This window comes from Pleurodeles waltl, chromosome 1_1 (genome assembly GCF_031143425.1).
Source record: "Pleurodeles waltl isolate 20211129_DDA chromosome 1_1, aPleWal1.hap1.20221129, whole genome shotgun sequence".
NCBI lineage: Eukaryota > Metazoa > Chordata > Amphibia > Caudata > Salamandridae > Pleurodeles > Pleurodeles waltl.
The window spans coordinates 835,716,678-835,731,317 of NC_090436.1; positions in this window are offsets into that span (position 1 = coordinate 835,716,678).

Genomic DNA, 14,640 nt, shown 5'->3' on the forward strand with positions numbered 1-14,640 from the left:
GAGGTGGTGGCTGAGGTGCTGGGTTGAGACCTGGAAAGGCGGGCTCTAGGGGACAGAAGGGGTGGGGGAGGTGTAGGGAGGAGGTCAATATTAGCCAGGAAAAGTTTTTTAGACACACTGGGATGGGTAGATGGAGGGGGTTTGGGAGTGGAGGAAGAGGTAGTGGTTGTAGGAAGTGTACGTTTGCTGACTTTGGGTGAAGGTGCATGGGCTGGAGGCTGTCGTGAGGTGGATGGCTGTTGGGTGGGTGTGTGACTGCGTTTGTGTAGTTTGGGAGGTGGGCTCACAGACACACTGGTAGAGGACACAGGGGATGTGTGAATGGTAGTGGGGGTGGTGAGTGCACGTGAGCGGTGTGTGGTGATGGGCGTGCTGGTGATGGAGGTAGTGGCTGAGGATGTAGTGCATGCAGGTGTGTGTGGAGACGTGACAAGGAGGGAGGAGGGAGACGTGGAGGAGGGGGACACAGTGGAGGCAGTGGCTGTTGGTGTGTCTGCATGGGTATGATGCTTGTGTGAGTGCCTGTGTGCTGCTTATGTTTGCCAGAGCTACCCTTGCGTGTTGAGGTGTGTGCATGCTGGTCTGATGGTGTGCTTGGGATAGGCTGAGGTACTGGGGATTGGGTCTGGTTGGAGGAAGTTGGAGGGGGAGGCTGGACACAGGAACAATGGCTGCCATCAGTGCTGAGGCCAGAGTCTGAAAATCTCTCTTTTGGGCTGCCTGACCAGAATGAATGCTCTCCAGGTATGCATTGGTCTGTTGCAACTGCCTCTCTGCACCCTGGATGGCATTCAGAATGGTAGACTGCCCAACAGTGAGGGATCTGAGGAGGTCAACGGCCTCCTCACTGAGGGCAGCAGGGCTGACAGGGGCAGGGGCTGAGGTGCCTGGTGCAAAGGAGATGCCCACCCTCCTGGGTGAGCGGCCACGGGACACACACTGAGGGGCTGCTGGGAGGGCGGTGCTGGTAGGGGGGGGTGGCGGCTGTACCTGTAGATGCGGTGGGCACAGAGGGGCCCGCCACTGCAAGGGAGCTCCCATCAGAGGAGGAGTCTGTGTCGCTGGTCTCAGCTCCTGTCCCCGCCGTGGAGCTCCCCTCGCCCTCCGTCCCACTGGTGAATTCGGAGTCCGTAGTCTCGCCCTCCAGGGCCATGTGGGATGCAGCTCCCTCCTGCTCCGGTGGCACTGCTCCTCCATGTGATGATGCTAATGCACACAAGAACAGGGAGACCACAAAAAGGGGGGGGGGGGGAGAAAGTAGAAAGACATGTTCAGTGCATATAATACCGCTACCGTTGGCGGACACTACAGACACAGCAGCCCTCTGCACTACGCCATGCACTTAGAGTTCCCTAATTAATCACATGCCCATGGGGTACAAGACCTATGCCCGATTGCTGCCCACCTGGAAGTCACAGGAGCCTGATTAGGGGTAGATGGCACTTAACACTGGTGGGGTGCCACATAGCCTGCCTCACGAAGGGACCTTGCCTGCAAAACTCGCCCTGGCCTAGGGGAACCCACTGCCCACCTCCCCCACCCAGACACCTCGTAATGCACACAGCATCAGATGAATGTGACTGTACTCATCTCCTTGTGGCTGCTGTGATGCCCTCAAGCGCCCATCCAACTCCGGATACACCACCGCCAGGATCCGGAACATCAGGGGGGTCATGGTGCGACGGGCACCCCTCCCACGTTAGGAGGCCATCCCCAGCTGGGCCTCCGCCGTCTTCTTGCTCCAGCGGCGAATGTCCTCCCATCTTTTACGGCAGTGGGTGCTCCGTCTGTGGTGGACCCCCAGGGTCCGGACTTCCTTGGCGATGGCACGCCAAATATCCTTCCTCTGGTGGGCGCTGACCTACAGGAATAGTACAGGGGAAAAGGAAAAACTATAACCGTCCGGATGCAGTCATCGTCGTTTCATGCACGCCTCATTCCCCCCCCCCCATCTTACATCCACACCACTCCAAACAGGCATTGCCCATGCAGCATGGCCACAGTGTACTCACCTGTTTGTCTGGAGGACCATAGAGTAGCGTGTACTGGGGGAGGACCCCATCCACCAGTTTCTCCAACTCCTCCGATGTGAAGGCAGGGGCCCTTTCCCCAGACACTTGAGCCATAGGGGGTCATTACGACCTTGGCGGGCGGCTGCCGCACTCGAGCCATGGCCATTATGAGATCCCCACTTGGTTTCCGCCCGCCGGCCCAGCGGGCAGTGAAAAGCTGCAGGGAGCCGTGGCAGGGGGCCCATGCCAGAGGCATGGGCAGTGCAGGGGCCCCCAGTGGCCCCGCGACTCCCCTTTCCGCTAGTGTCAGGGACCCCTTGTTGTGCCACAGTGTCCCTCCTGGTGTTGACGAGGTCCTTCAGCACCCCTACAATGGTGTCCAGGATGGTATTGATAGATTTGAGTTCCTCCCTGAACCCCAAATACTATTCCTCCTGCAGCCACTGGGTCTCCTGAAACTTGGCCAGTACTGTTGCCATCGTCTCCTGGGAATGATGGTAGGCTCCCATGATGTTGGAGAGGGCCTCGTGGAGAGTGGGTTCCCTGGGCCTGTCCTCCCCCTTTCGCACAGCAGCCCTCCCAGTTCCCCTGTGTTCCTGGGCCTCTGTCCCCTGAACCGTATTCCCACTACCACTGCCCCCAGGTCCCTGCTGTTCTTGGGGTGGTGGGTTAGCCTGGGTTCCCTGTAGTGGTGGACACACTGCTGCTTGAAGTGTCCTGGGGACAGAGGTATGGGCCCGATGGGTGGGTGCTGTGCTGGAGGCTCTGTGGTGGCCTGTGCCAGTGTGATGGGAACCGACTGTCCCGAGGTCCCAGATGGGCCGGGCTGGTCATCTAGATCCAGTTGGACAGAGCTGCTGTCATCACTGTGGGCCTCCTTTGTTGGGGGGAGTGGCCATGTCTGGTACCTCCTGTCCGGTGACGATGGGTAGGGGTCCTGCAGGGCTGTAAAGGCATAGTTGTAGTATATGTAGTATATGTGTGTGCCATGGTGGCCAATGGGTGGGTGACCCTGTACCCCAGTGCTTCCATTCCTGTGTAGGAGCCTGTGTGATAATTGTTTAGGGGTCTGTGTGGGTATGTGTAGTGGACATGCATTGGTGATGGGTGTCCATGCTTTGTTGTTGCATGCAGGGCTTGGTGTTGGGATGTGTGGTTTGTGCTAGTGGGACATATGTGAGGAGTTGGAGTGATGGGGGTAAGGGCGAGGGTGGGGGTATGTGATAGCATGCAGGTAGGGTGGGGGATGAAGTAGTTAAAGATTTGACTTACCAGAGTCCATTCCTCCAGCTACTCCTGCGAGGCCCACAGGATGCAGTATAGCCAAGACCTGCTCCTCCCATGTTGTTAGTTGTGGGGGAGGAAGTAGGGGTCCGCCGCCAGTCCTCTGAACCGCAATGTGGTGTCTTGAGACCACGGAACGCACCTTCCCCCGTAGGTCGTTCCACCTCTTCCTGATGTCATCCCATGTTCTTGGGTGCTGTCCCACTGCGTTGACCCTGTCCACGATTCTGCGCCATAGCTCCATCTTCCTAGCTATGGTGGTGTGCTGAACCTGTGATCCGAATAGCTGTGGCTCTACCCGGATAATTTCCTCCACCATGACCCTGAGCTCCTCCTCAGAAAACCTGGGGTGTCTTTGTGGTGCCATGGGGTGCTGTGGGTGATGTGTGAGGTGGTGTTTTTTGTGATGTGTGGGGTGATGTTTAGGGGTGTGTAGTGTTTTGTGCGTGGATGTGTATGTGTGATGGTGTTGTGTGCCTGTGTATGCTGGTGTTGTCTTTGCTTTGCTGTCTCTCTGGCCTTCTTCAGATTTTTGGGTAGTAAGGGTTTGTGGGTAATGTGGGTGTGTGTTTTATATTGTATTGGGTGTGTGGGAGTGGTGTGTGTATGTGTATCAGGTGTGTGTATTTCGATTTGTCCAATGTGGTAGTGTTTTGTAAATGTGTGTGTATTTTGAGTGCGGTGGTGTATACCGCCAATGGAATACCGCGGTTGAAAGACCGCCGCGTGGATTCATGGGTCGTGATAGTGTGGGCGTATTCCTGTTGCCGTGACGGTGGAGGTTTTGTTATCACCAGTTTATCACTGACCTTTGGTGTGGCGGACTTCTGTGGGTGTCTAGATTTTGGCGGTTTCTGAGCAGTGGGTTGTAATAGCTGTAGTGGAATTTCGCGGCCGTGGCGGTGTGTTGGCGGTCTGCTGCACGGCGGTAAGTGGGATTTACGCCGATGTTGTAATGAGGGCCATAGCAATGTGTTTTATATGTCCTGAGAGTGAAATATTGCTAAATTCGTTTTTCACTGTTGCAAGGCCTGTCTCTCTCATAGGTTAATATGGGGGCTACCTTTAAATCTGATTAAAGTGTAGATTCCCTTTGGGAGTGGATGGACATGTGGAGTTTGGGGTCTCTGAGCTCACAATTTAAAAATACATCTTTTAGTTAAGTTGATTTTAAGATTGTGTGTTTGAACATGCCACTTTTAGAAAATGAGCATTTTCTTGCTTATACCATTTCTGTGCCTCTGCCTGTTTGTGGATTCCCTGTCTGGGTCAGTTTGACAGTTGGGCTGGTTGCACCTCACACTAGACAGTGACACAAAGGGAGCTGGGGTGTAGCCTGCATATCCTGATGAGCCATCTGTGCTAGGAGGGAGAGGAGGAGTGGTCACTCATACCTGAAAGGGCTGTGCCTGCCCTCACACAATGCAGTCTCCAACCCCCTGGTGAGTGTCTGGGACCTGGCCTGGGAAAGGAAGGATTTCACATTCAAAAGAGACTTTACTTTGAAGTGGGCCTACTTCAAAGGAGAAATTGGGTATAAGAAGGGCACCCAAAACCACAGACTTTAGAAACCCTTCTGGAAACAAGAGGAACTTCTGCCTGGAGAAGAGCTGAAGAGCTGAGGAAGAAGAGCTGCCCTGCCTGTGACTGTGCTTTGTGGAGCTATCCTGCAGTTGCTGCTTCTGCCAGAGTAAGAGGGCAAAGACTGGACTTTGTGTGCCTTCCATCTTGAGAAGAAATCTCCAAGGGCTTGATTTAGAGCTTGCCTCCTGTTGTTTGAAGTCTCAGAGACAGCAAAGACTTCTCTCTGCTAGCACCTGGAGTCTCTGGAGAGACTCCTACTCTTCCCTGTGGTGCCCATCCAGTTCCTAGGACCCTGAAAGGAGAAGCTGGCAGCCTAAGGACAAGGAAATCCACGCACAGAGTGCTGTGCGAGGAAAAGATTGACGGACTCCGATCTGCGGCTTAAGAAACGATGCGCCGCCGGCTCTGCAGATGAGAAACGACCCTCGAAGGAAACGCGGCTGAGAAATCGATGCACAGAGCAGGAGAAACGACGCGTAGCATCGCTGATGGAGGCTGGGAGATCACAACCGGTGCTGCGGAGTTTTTGGATCATCATGCGGCTGGATTTCTGACTCAAGTACCGCTGTGCATGGAAAAACAACACAAGGCCTGCCCGGACCCGAGAGTGCTGACAGGATCGATGCATCGCTCTCCTGCGAAGAGAAGAAACGACACAGCCCGACCCGGCGAAAGGAGAAACGACGCACGGTCCCGCTCGTGAGTGGAATCAACTCATCACCAGCCCTTTTTGACGCACGCAAGGTAATTTTTCACGCTGACAGCGTTAGTGTGTTTTTAAAACTACTTAAAGACTCTTTTTGCATTTTTATTGATAACTTGACTTGTATATTGTGGATTTTTGTCGCTTTGGTCTTGTTTTGTTTAGATAAATATTTCCTATTTTTCTAAACTAGTGATGTGTCATTTTGTAGTGCTTTCATTAAGTTACTGTGTGTGTTGGTGCAAATACTTTACACCTAGCACTCTGAAGTTAAGCCTACTGCTCTGCCAAGCTACCAAGGGAGTATGCAGGGGTTAGTTGAGGGTAATTCTCTTTTACCCTGACTAGAGTGAGGGTCCTTGCTTGAACAGGGGGTAACCTGACTGTCAATCAAAGACCCCATTTCTAACATTGGTGATCAGCGGTTGGGATTTGGACTTGTATTTGTACTTGACATACAGTGATTAAGTGTACACTACTATTTTGAGTGCAGACCACTACGTGACCACATACTACTTGTTTGGTGATCTTTTGATTTTTTCTCTTTGTGACTGTTTTTGTTCTACTTCAATTTTTCACTGATTCCTTGATTGACTTTCTTTGGAACTTAATTTGGGAACTTGTTTTTCTGCCTTTGGAACTTTGCACTTGTTTTTGAATCTTCATCATGTCCCAAGCTGGAGATGCATCAGTTGGAGCTGACTTTGACCTTGAGAAATTGGAGAGTTATACCAAGGCTCAGTTGAAGCAGTTCTGTAAAAGGTTTGACTGTCCCTTTAAGAGCTCATCCAGGAAGGAGGAGCTGCAAAAGGCGCTGAGGGCCTAGATGATAGCCAAGAGCACTGAAGGGCACACAGAGGATGAGGGGGATGTGGAGGAGGAGGAGGAAGAGTGTTCCGTACACAGTGGTATTGTGGGTGGGCCTGTTATGTCCAGGGAGAAGGTCTCCAGGGCGGGTGGCAGTGTCTTATCTAAGGGTCTGACACCTGACGATTTGCAGGACAGACAGGCAGAAAGGGAGTACCAATTGGAGCAGAGAAGGCTAGCCCTTGAGGAGAGGAAGTTAGCGATGGCTCATGTGCTTAGATTGAGAGAGATGGATCATAGAATCCAGTCCAGTAGAGATGGTGGCAGCAACCCTACAGTGCAGCCTGAGAGGAGGGTGCACATTCCTAAAGACCTTGTGAAAGATTACAAGAGGGAGGATGACATATACTTGTGGTTCAAGGGGTATGAGTCTGCTCTCCACATGAATCTGGTCCCTGAAGCTCATTGGCGGGCGGGTCTGTGGAAGCACTTTGAGGTAGAGGGGAGGGACACACTGACAGCCTTAGGGGATGCTCTGAACCTCACCTACTCTAGCATAAAGGATGCCTTGCTTACAAGGTATGGTCTTACCCCTGAGCAGTACAAGGATAAGTTTAGGTCCTACAAGAAGAAGGAATCCCAAACATGGTTGGAATGTGTTGATTCTTATTGCAAGTCACTGGATGGTTGGGGTACAGTAACTACGTATGAGCGGCTTTACAATCTGATTGCTTGGGAGCACTTGTACAGTTTATGTTTTCCAGAGCTGTCTCAGCACCTGATTGACAGCAAGCTGACTGACCCCAGGAAGCTTGCGCAGGAAGTGGACCGCAGGGAGAGCACCAGGGTCCAGAAGAGGTATGGCGAAGACCACGCCAAGGGTGGGCAGGGTTTGTCTCAGAAGAAAGGGGGGTTAAGGGTAAACAGGGGGAGTTCCCTTAAGAGCCCCAAACTAATTCCCAGGGTAAGGATTCCCCTCCCCCCAGTGTAAAGAAGCCATGGTTCTCCAAACGGAAGCCAGTGGCAGGTGGTCCCTCACGGAAGTGTTATGCATGTGACCAGGTGGGTCATGTGAGGGGGGACCCTAAATACCCCAAAGGTACACCGGCACCCACTGGTGCGACTTCCCAGGGTTTAGCCAGTGTAGCGCTTGGGAAGGAGTTGGTTTCAGGTGGGTGGGAACCAGCTGAGATGACCCTTGTCTCACTAGGGGACAGTGAGATGGTCCAGAGAACCCTAGTGCCTGAAAACACTAAGAAGTATAGGCAGTGGGTGACCATTAATGGACAGAGGGTGGAGGCTCTGAGAGACACAGGAGCCAGTGTGACTACAGTGAGGAGTCAGCTGGTGTCTGAAGAGCAGATAGATCCCCGCGTACTTCACCAAGTAGTTGCAGTGGACAACTCTGTGCGCCTGTGTGGAGTGGCACAGGTTCCCTTTGAATTGGGGAGGTCTCAGGTTCCTTGAAGGTAGCTGTGAGTCCAACCATGCCTGTTGATTGTTTGCTAGGCAATGACCTGGAGGATTCCCCTTGGAAGGAGGTGGAACACAGGTCTCACTTGGAGATGTTGGGTCTGCCTGGGTGGGTATGCGTATCCACCTGGTCAATGGCAGCCCGTCAGGGTAATCAAGAGCCCCTGGAGACTGAAACAGCGGCCCAGGGGACCACCAAGAAGAGGAAGGGCAGGGGCGCGGGAAACCGGCCCTAGACGTTCCCACGGTCTGGGAGGAGGCAGAGCCTGAGGGTGATGCCCCAGAGCCTACAGGGGAACAGGTGGCTGAACGGGGGGAGGTCCCTGAGCTATCGCAGTGGCAGCAGGAAGGGGGCCCACCAGGGAAGCATTCTGTGCAGCACAGAAGTCATGCCTTACTTTGGAGGGTTTGCGGCCGCAGGCTGCAGACCAGGCGGCTGGCAAGGAGCCAGGATCACACCTGATATAATGGGAGGATGACCTCCTGTATAGCGAGCCTAAGGTTCCTGAGCCTAGGTCAGCCTGTGTCCTGGTGGTACCCCAGTGCTTCAGGGCCTTCCTACTGGGGTTGGCTCATGTTGTGCATTTAGCTGGACATTTGGGGCAGGACAAGACCTTTGAGAGGATTGTCACCCACTTTTACTGGCCCCTAATGCGCAGGCACTCAGATGCACATTGCAGGTCTTGTCAGACTTGTCAGGCAAGTGGCAAGAGTGGGAGGAAATGTAAAGGTCCCCTCCAGCCTTTGCCTGTTGTCAGTACTCCCTTTGAGAGGGTAGGCATTGACATTGTGGGGCCTCTGGATCCCAAGCAAGCCATGGGCAACAGGTTTATCCTGGCCTTGGTGGACCAGGCCACCCGGTATCCAGAAGCCATTCCTCTGAGATCAATCACTTCCCCTGTGGTGGGTCGTGCTTTGATAGGGGTTTTTACCCGCATGGTGTCCCCCAAGGAAGTGGTATCTGATAGGGGTACCAACTTCATATCCACGTATATGAAGTCCCTGTGGAAAGAGTGTGGGGTCACCTACAAGTTCACCACCCCTTACCACCCCCAAAGAAATGGTCTGGTTGAGAGATTCAACCACACCTTAAAAGGCATGATTATGGGCCTGTCAGAGCCCTTGAGGCGGAAGTGGGACGTCCTCTTGCCAGGCCCTCTGTTCATCTACAGGGACTTGCCTCAAAAGGGACTTGGGCTTAGTCCATTTGAGCTGATTTATGGCCACCCTGTGAGGGGACCTTTGAGTCTGGTTAAGGAAGCTTTGGAGAAAGTTCCTAGTAAACCCCCCAGGATGTATTCACTTACATGCTGGCTCTAAGAAACCAGACTGCCCGCTTCAGGAGTCTCACTGAGGAGAACCTGGAAGCAAGCCGGGAGGACATGAAACACTGGTATGACCAGAATGCCACTCTAGTCGAGTTTCAACCTGGACAAAAAGTGTGGGTGATGGCACCAGTGGAGCATAGGGTGCTCCAGCATAAGTGGACTGGGCCATTTGAGGTGGTGGAGCGCAAGAGTGAAGTCACCTACCTGGTGGACTTGCGGTCTCCAAGGAACCCTTTAAGGGTCCTGCATGTCAATCGCCTCAAACCTCACTTTGAGCGGACTGAACTGTCCATGCTCCTTGCAACAGATGATGGGGTAGAAGAGGAGAGTGAGACTCTTCTTGACCTCCTGTCTGCAGGAGAAAAAGATGGGTCAGTGGAGGGAGTGATCCTCTCCCCCTCCCTGACTGAGGAGCAGCAAGGTGACTGTCGCCACGTGTTGGGACAGTTTTCCTCACTGTTTTCCCTGATTCCAGGAGTCACACACTTGTGCACACATGATGTGGACACTGGGGACAGTACACCCATCAAACAGAAGGTTTACAGGGTGAATGACAGGGTCAGGGCATGCATTAAGGATGAGGTATCCAAAATGCTTACCCTAGGGGTTATTGAGCACTCCAGCAGTCCTTGGGCCAGCCCAGTGGTATTGGTCCCAAAGGCTGCTGTACCTGGTGCCACTCCAGAACTCAGGTTCTGTGTGGACTACTGGGGACTCAATGCGGTCAGCAAGACTGACACACACCCCATCCCCCGAGCTGATGAGCTCATTGACCTGTTAGGCGCTGCCAAGTATCTCAGTACATTTGATTTAACATCTGGGTACTGGCAGATTGCCTTAACTGAGGGGGCCAAGGAGAGGTCAGCATTTTCTACACCAGATGGCCACTTTCAATTTAAAGTGATGCCATTTGGGATGAAGAATGCTCCTGCCACCTTTCAGAGGTTGGTCAACCAGGTGTTGGCAGGACTGGATGAGTTCAGTGCTGCCTACCTGGATGACATTGCTGTGTTTAGTTCCACATGGGAGGAATACCTGCAACACCTCTGGAGAGTGTTAGAGGCCCTGCAGAAGGCAGGCCTCACTATTAAGGTGAGCAAGTGCCAAATAGAGCAGGGTTCTGTGGTGTACTTAGGACACCAGGTGGGGAGTGGCCAGGTGGCACCCCTACAGCCTAAGATTGACATGATTCTGGCTTGGGAGCGTCCCAAGACCCAGACTGAAGTGAGAGCCTTGTTAGGTCTCACAGGATATTACAGGAGGTTTGTTAAGGGATATGGTACCATTGTTACCCCCTTAACTGAGATGACTTCTAAGAAGCAACCCAGGAAAGTGATCTGGACAGAGGCTTGCCAGAACGCTTTTGATGCCCTGAAGGCTGCACCTGTGCTGAAGACACCTGACTACACCCAGGAGTTTGTTGTGCAAACAGATGCCTCAGAGCATGGTATTGGAGCAGTACTCTCACAGCTTAATGAAGAGGGCCTAGATCAACCCCTAGCCTTCATTAGAAGGAGGTTACTTCCCAGGGAACGTAGGGGGAGTGCCATAGAACATGAAGCGTTTGCTGTGGTCTGGGCATTGAAGAAGCTAAGACCCTACTTGTTTGGGACCCACTCCCGAGTTCAGACCGACCACAGGCCCCTCAGATGGTTAATGCAGATAAGGCCTGAGAATCCAAAGCTGTTAAGGTGGTCCATTTCCCTACAGGGGATGGACGTTACGGTGGAACACCGTCCTGGTACAGAGCACGCCAATGCTGATGGTCTGTCCAGGTTCTTCCGTCTTAGTGATGAGAACTCCCATGAGGTTGAGTAGTTACTCCCCACTTTCAGCTGGGGGGGACATGTGTTAGACTTTTCATCCTTGGCATGGTCTCCCTTAACTTGTTGCCTCTGTTCCCCAGGTTGTTGATGTGTGCTGGACTCTGATTTTACTGTATTTGTTACTCTGGGCACTTTACCACTGCTAACCAGTGCTAAAGTGCAAGTGCTCCTTTACAAAATATGTTTGTAATTGGCTTATCCATGATTGGCATATTTGATTTATTAGTAAGTACCTAGTACAGTGCACTAGAGGTGCCCACGGCCTGTAAATCAAGTGCTACTAGTGGGCCTGCAGCACTGATTGTGCCACCCACATAAGTAGCTCTGTAATCATGTCTCAGACCTGCCACTGCAGTGTCTGTGTGTGCAGTTTTAACTGTAAATTCGACTTGGCAAGTGTGCCCACTTGCCAGGCTTAAGCCTTCCCTTTTCTTACATGTCAGACACCTCTAAGGTAGGCCCTGGGTAGCCCCAAGGGCAGGGTGTATTGTATGGTTAAGGTAGGACATATAGTACTGTGTTTTATATGTCTGACGGTGAAATATTGCTAAATTCGTTTTTCACTGTTGCAAGGCCTGTCCCTCTCATAGGTTAACATGGGGGCTACCTTTAAGTCTGATTAAAGTGTAGATTCCCATTGGGGGTGGATGGACATGTGGAGTTTGGGGTCTCTGAGCTCACAATTTAAAAATACATCTTTTAGTAAAGTTGATTTTAAGATTGTTTGTTTGAAAATGCCACTTTAGAAAGTGAGCATTTTCTTGCTTATACCATTTATGTGCCTCTGCCTGTTTGTGGATTCCCTGTCTGGGTCAGTTTGACAGTTGGGCTGGTTGCACCTCACACTAGACAGTGACACAAAGGGAGCTGCATATCCTGATGAGCCATCTGTGCTAGGAGGGAGGGGAGGAGTGGGCACTCACATCTGAAAGGGCTGTGCCTGCCCTCACACAATGCAGTCTCCAACCCCCTGGTAAGTGTCTGGGGCCTGGCCTGGGCAAGGCAGGATTTCACATTCAAAAGAGACTATTCTTTGAAGTAGGCCTACTTCAAAGGAGAAATTGGGTATAAGAAGGGCACCCAAAACCACAGACTTTAGAAACCCTTCTGGAAACAAGAGGAACCTCAGCCTGGAGAAGAGCTGAAGAGCTGAGGAAGAAGAGCTGCCTTGCCTGTGACTGTGCTTTGTGAAGCTATCCTGCAATTGCTGCTTCTGCCGAAGTAAGAGGGCAAAGACTGGACTATGTGTGCCTTCCATCTTGAGAAGAAATCTCCAAGGGCTTGATTTAGAGCTTGCCTCCTATTGTTTGAAGTCTCAGGGACAGCAAAGACTTCTTTCTGCCAGCACCTGGAGTATCTGGAGAGACTCCTACTCTGCCCTGTGGTGCCCATTTTGTTCCTGGGACCCTGAAAGGAGAAGCTGGCAGCCTAAAGACAAGAAATCAACTCACAGAGCGCCGTGCGAGGAAAAGATCAGCGCTACTCCGATCTGCGACTGAAGAAACGACGCACCGCCGGCTCAGCAGCTGAGAAACGACGCTCCCATGAAACGCGGCCAAAGAATCAACGCACGGAGCAGGAGAAACGACGTGCAGCATCGCTGATAGAGGCTGGGAGATCACTGCCCGCGCTGCGGATTTTTTGGATCATCGTGCTGCTGGATTTCCTACTCAAGGACCGCTGTGCGTGGAAAAACAACACAAGGCCTGCCCGGACCCGAGAGTGCTGACTAGATCGACGCATCGCTCTCCTGCGGAGAGAAGAAACTACGCGCCCTGACCGGCGAAAGGAGAAACGACGCACGGTCCCGCTGGTGAGTGGAATCAACGCATCGCCAGCCCTTTTTGACATGCACTCGCCTGTGTGGGGTTATTTTTGAAGCGCCCAAGGTACATTTTCATGCTGACAGCGTTAGTGTGTGTTTAAAACTACACTCTTTAAGACTCTTTTTGCATTTTTATTGATAACTTGACTTGTATATTGTGGATTTTTGTCGTTTTGGTCTTGTTTTGTTTAGATAAATATTTCCTATTTTTCTAAACTAGTGTTGTGTCATTTTGTAGTGTTTTCATTAAGTTTTTGTGTGTGCTGGTACAAATACTTTACACCTAGCACTCTGAAGTTAAGCCTACTGCTCTGCCAAGCTACCAAGGGGGTATGCAGGTGTTAGCTGAGGATGATTCTCTTTTACCCTGACTAGAGTGAGGGTCCTTGCTTGCACAGGGGGTAACCTGACTGTCAACCAAAGTCCCAATTTCTAACACTGATCTTGATATTTTAGCAACTAGGCCTGCTGCTTATGCCCTGTAGTCTAGTAACCTTTTATAATATTTCATTTTATGCTGTAAGAATCGGCCACACTCGTGGTGGTGTTTTTTTTTTATCTTGTTGTCCTTTTGCCTAGGAAAGCATTACATTTCTTAGCATGAAATTTTTTCACTCTGTGCTTTTTTCAAGGCTGCAGCAAGATAGGATTGTCGGCACAAGTTGTACACTGCGTCTCTAACATTCACAGAAACACACATATTTTTACGTGGGGACACTTTCTCAGAACATCCATTGTTTTATTATAAAAACATGTCCCTGTTTCATGCATGTTAGAGCGAGGTTCCAACCAGATGATCCCGACTGCATGCTGTCTGACTCTGTTACAGCTGCTCGCTTAGACCACTGGTTCCGTGGCCCACATGGAGATGGTGTCTCTTTAGATAACAGGCTTCTTCACTACTGTCATTCTCAGGTATGGGGGGGAGATGATTTCCCAGGGGGGACCCTGAAGGGCAGATTAGGGCTTATCCTGCTGTGTTCTGACATAGCTTTGGAAGGAATTGCATATATTGTGCATAGTGACAGAATGGTGGGACTTTTCCTGTGTTTCACTTTCTTTGTCACAATTTTGCTTCTAGTATGTTTCATCATTCTCATTATTGCTTTTCATACTATCTTATCTAAGATGCAGCTGATTCAAAAAATCTTATTGAACCATTTTCTGCCTCTGTTTGTCTTTGCATGTGTGAGACTAATGCAACTGGGAGAAAAGGAAGAGATCTGATCCATCACAATTTTCCTGAGAAATCATAAAGTCAGGCGCCCGGTTGCCACAAGTCGTCCCTGCTCTTGGGCAGAGATGTTGCTCTGCTAGCTGGCCAAAAATGGATTAGACCGACAGTTGTCACACAGTGTGGGATTGGACTAGGTTCCCCACAATTCAGGTGGTGCTGCTACCCAAAAACCTGCAGTCTCATTGATGCAATGAGAGCCAATGCGACAGTATGATGTCACAATGTGTCACAAATGAGGTTGACCTGAGGTGTAGCAGGCCTGTAAGGTCAATGATTGAGCTTTGCCAGCCCCAGACAATCTGCCGGATGGCTGCTGCAGGTGCCTTCATTTACCTATGCCAGCCACACAACAGCTGCTTGACCCAAATCAGGGTCAGCATTTGTTCTACTATGCTAACAGTTAACAATAGTTATTCACTGTTAGTCCTGGACCTGACCACCTTCTCAAGGTCACATCCAAACTTTTGCCTTCACCCCTCCTGTTTTTCCGAATTTATTTTTCTTGACATTTTGACTCTGTGTGCTTTAACAGTGCTAACCAGTGCTTAAGTGCTGTGCTGT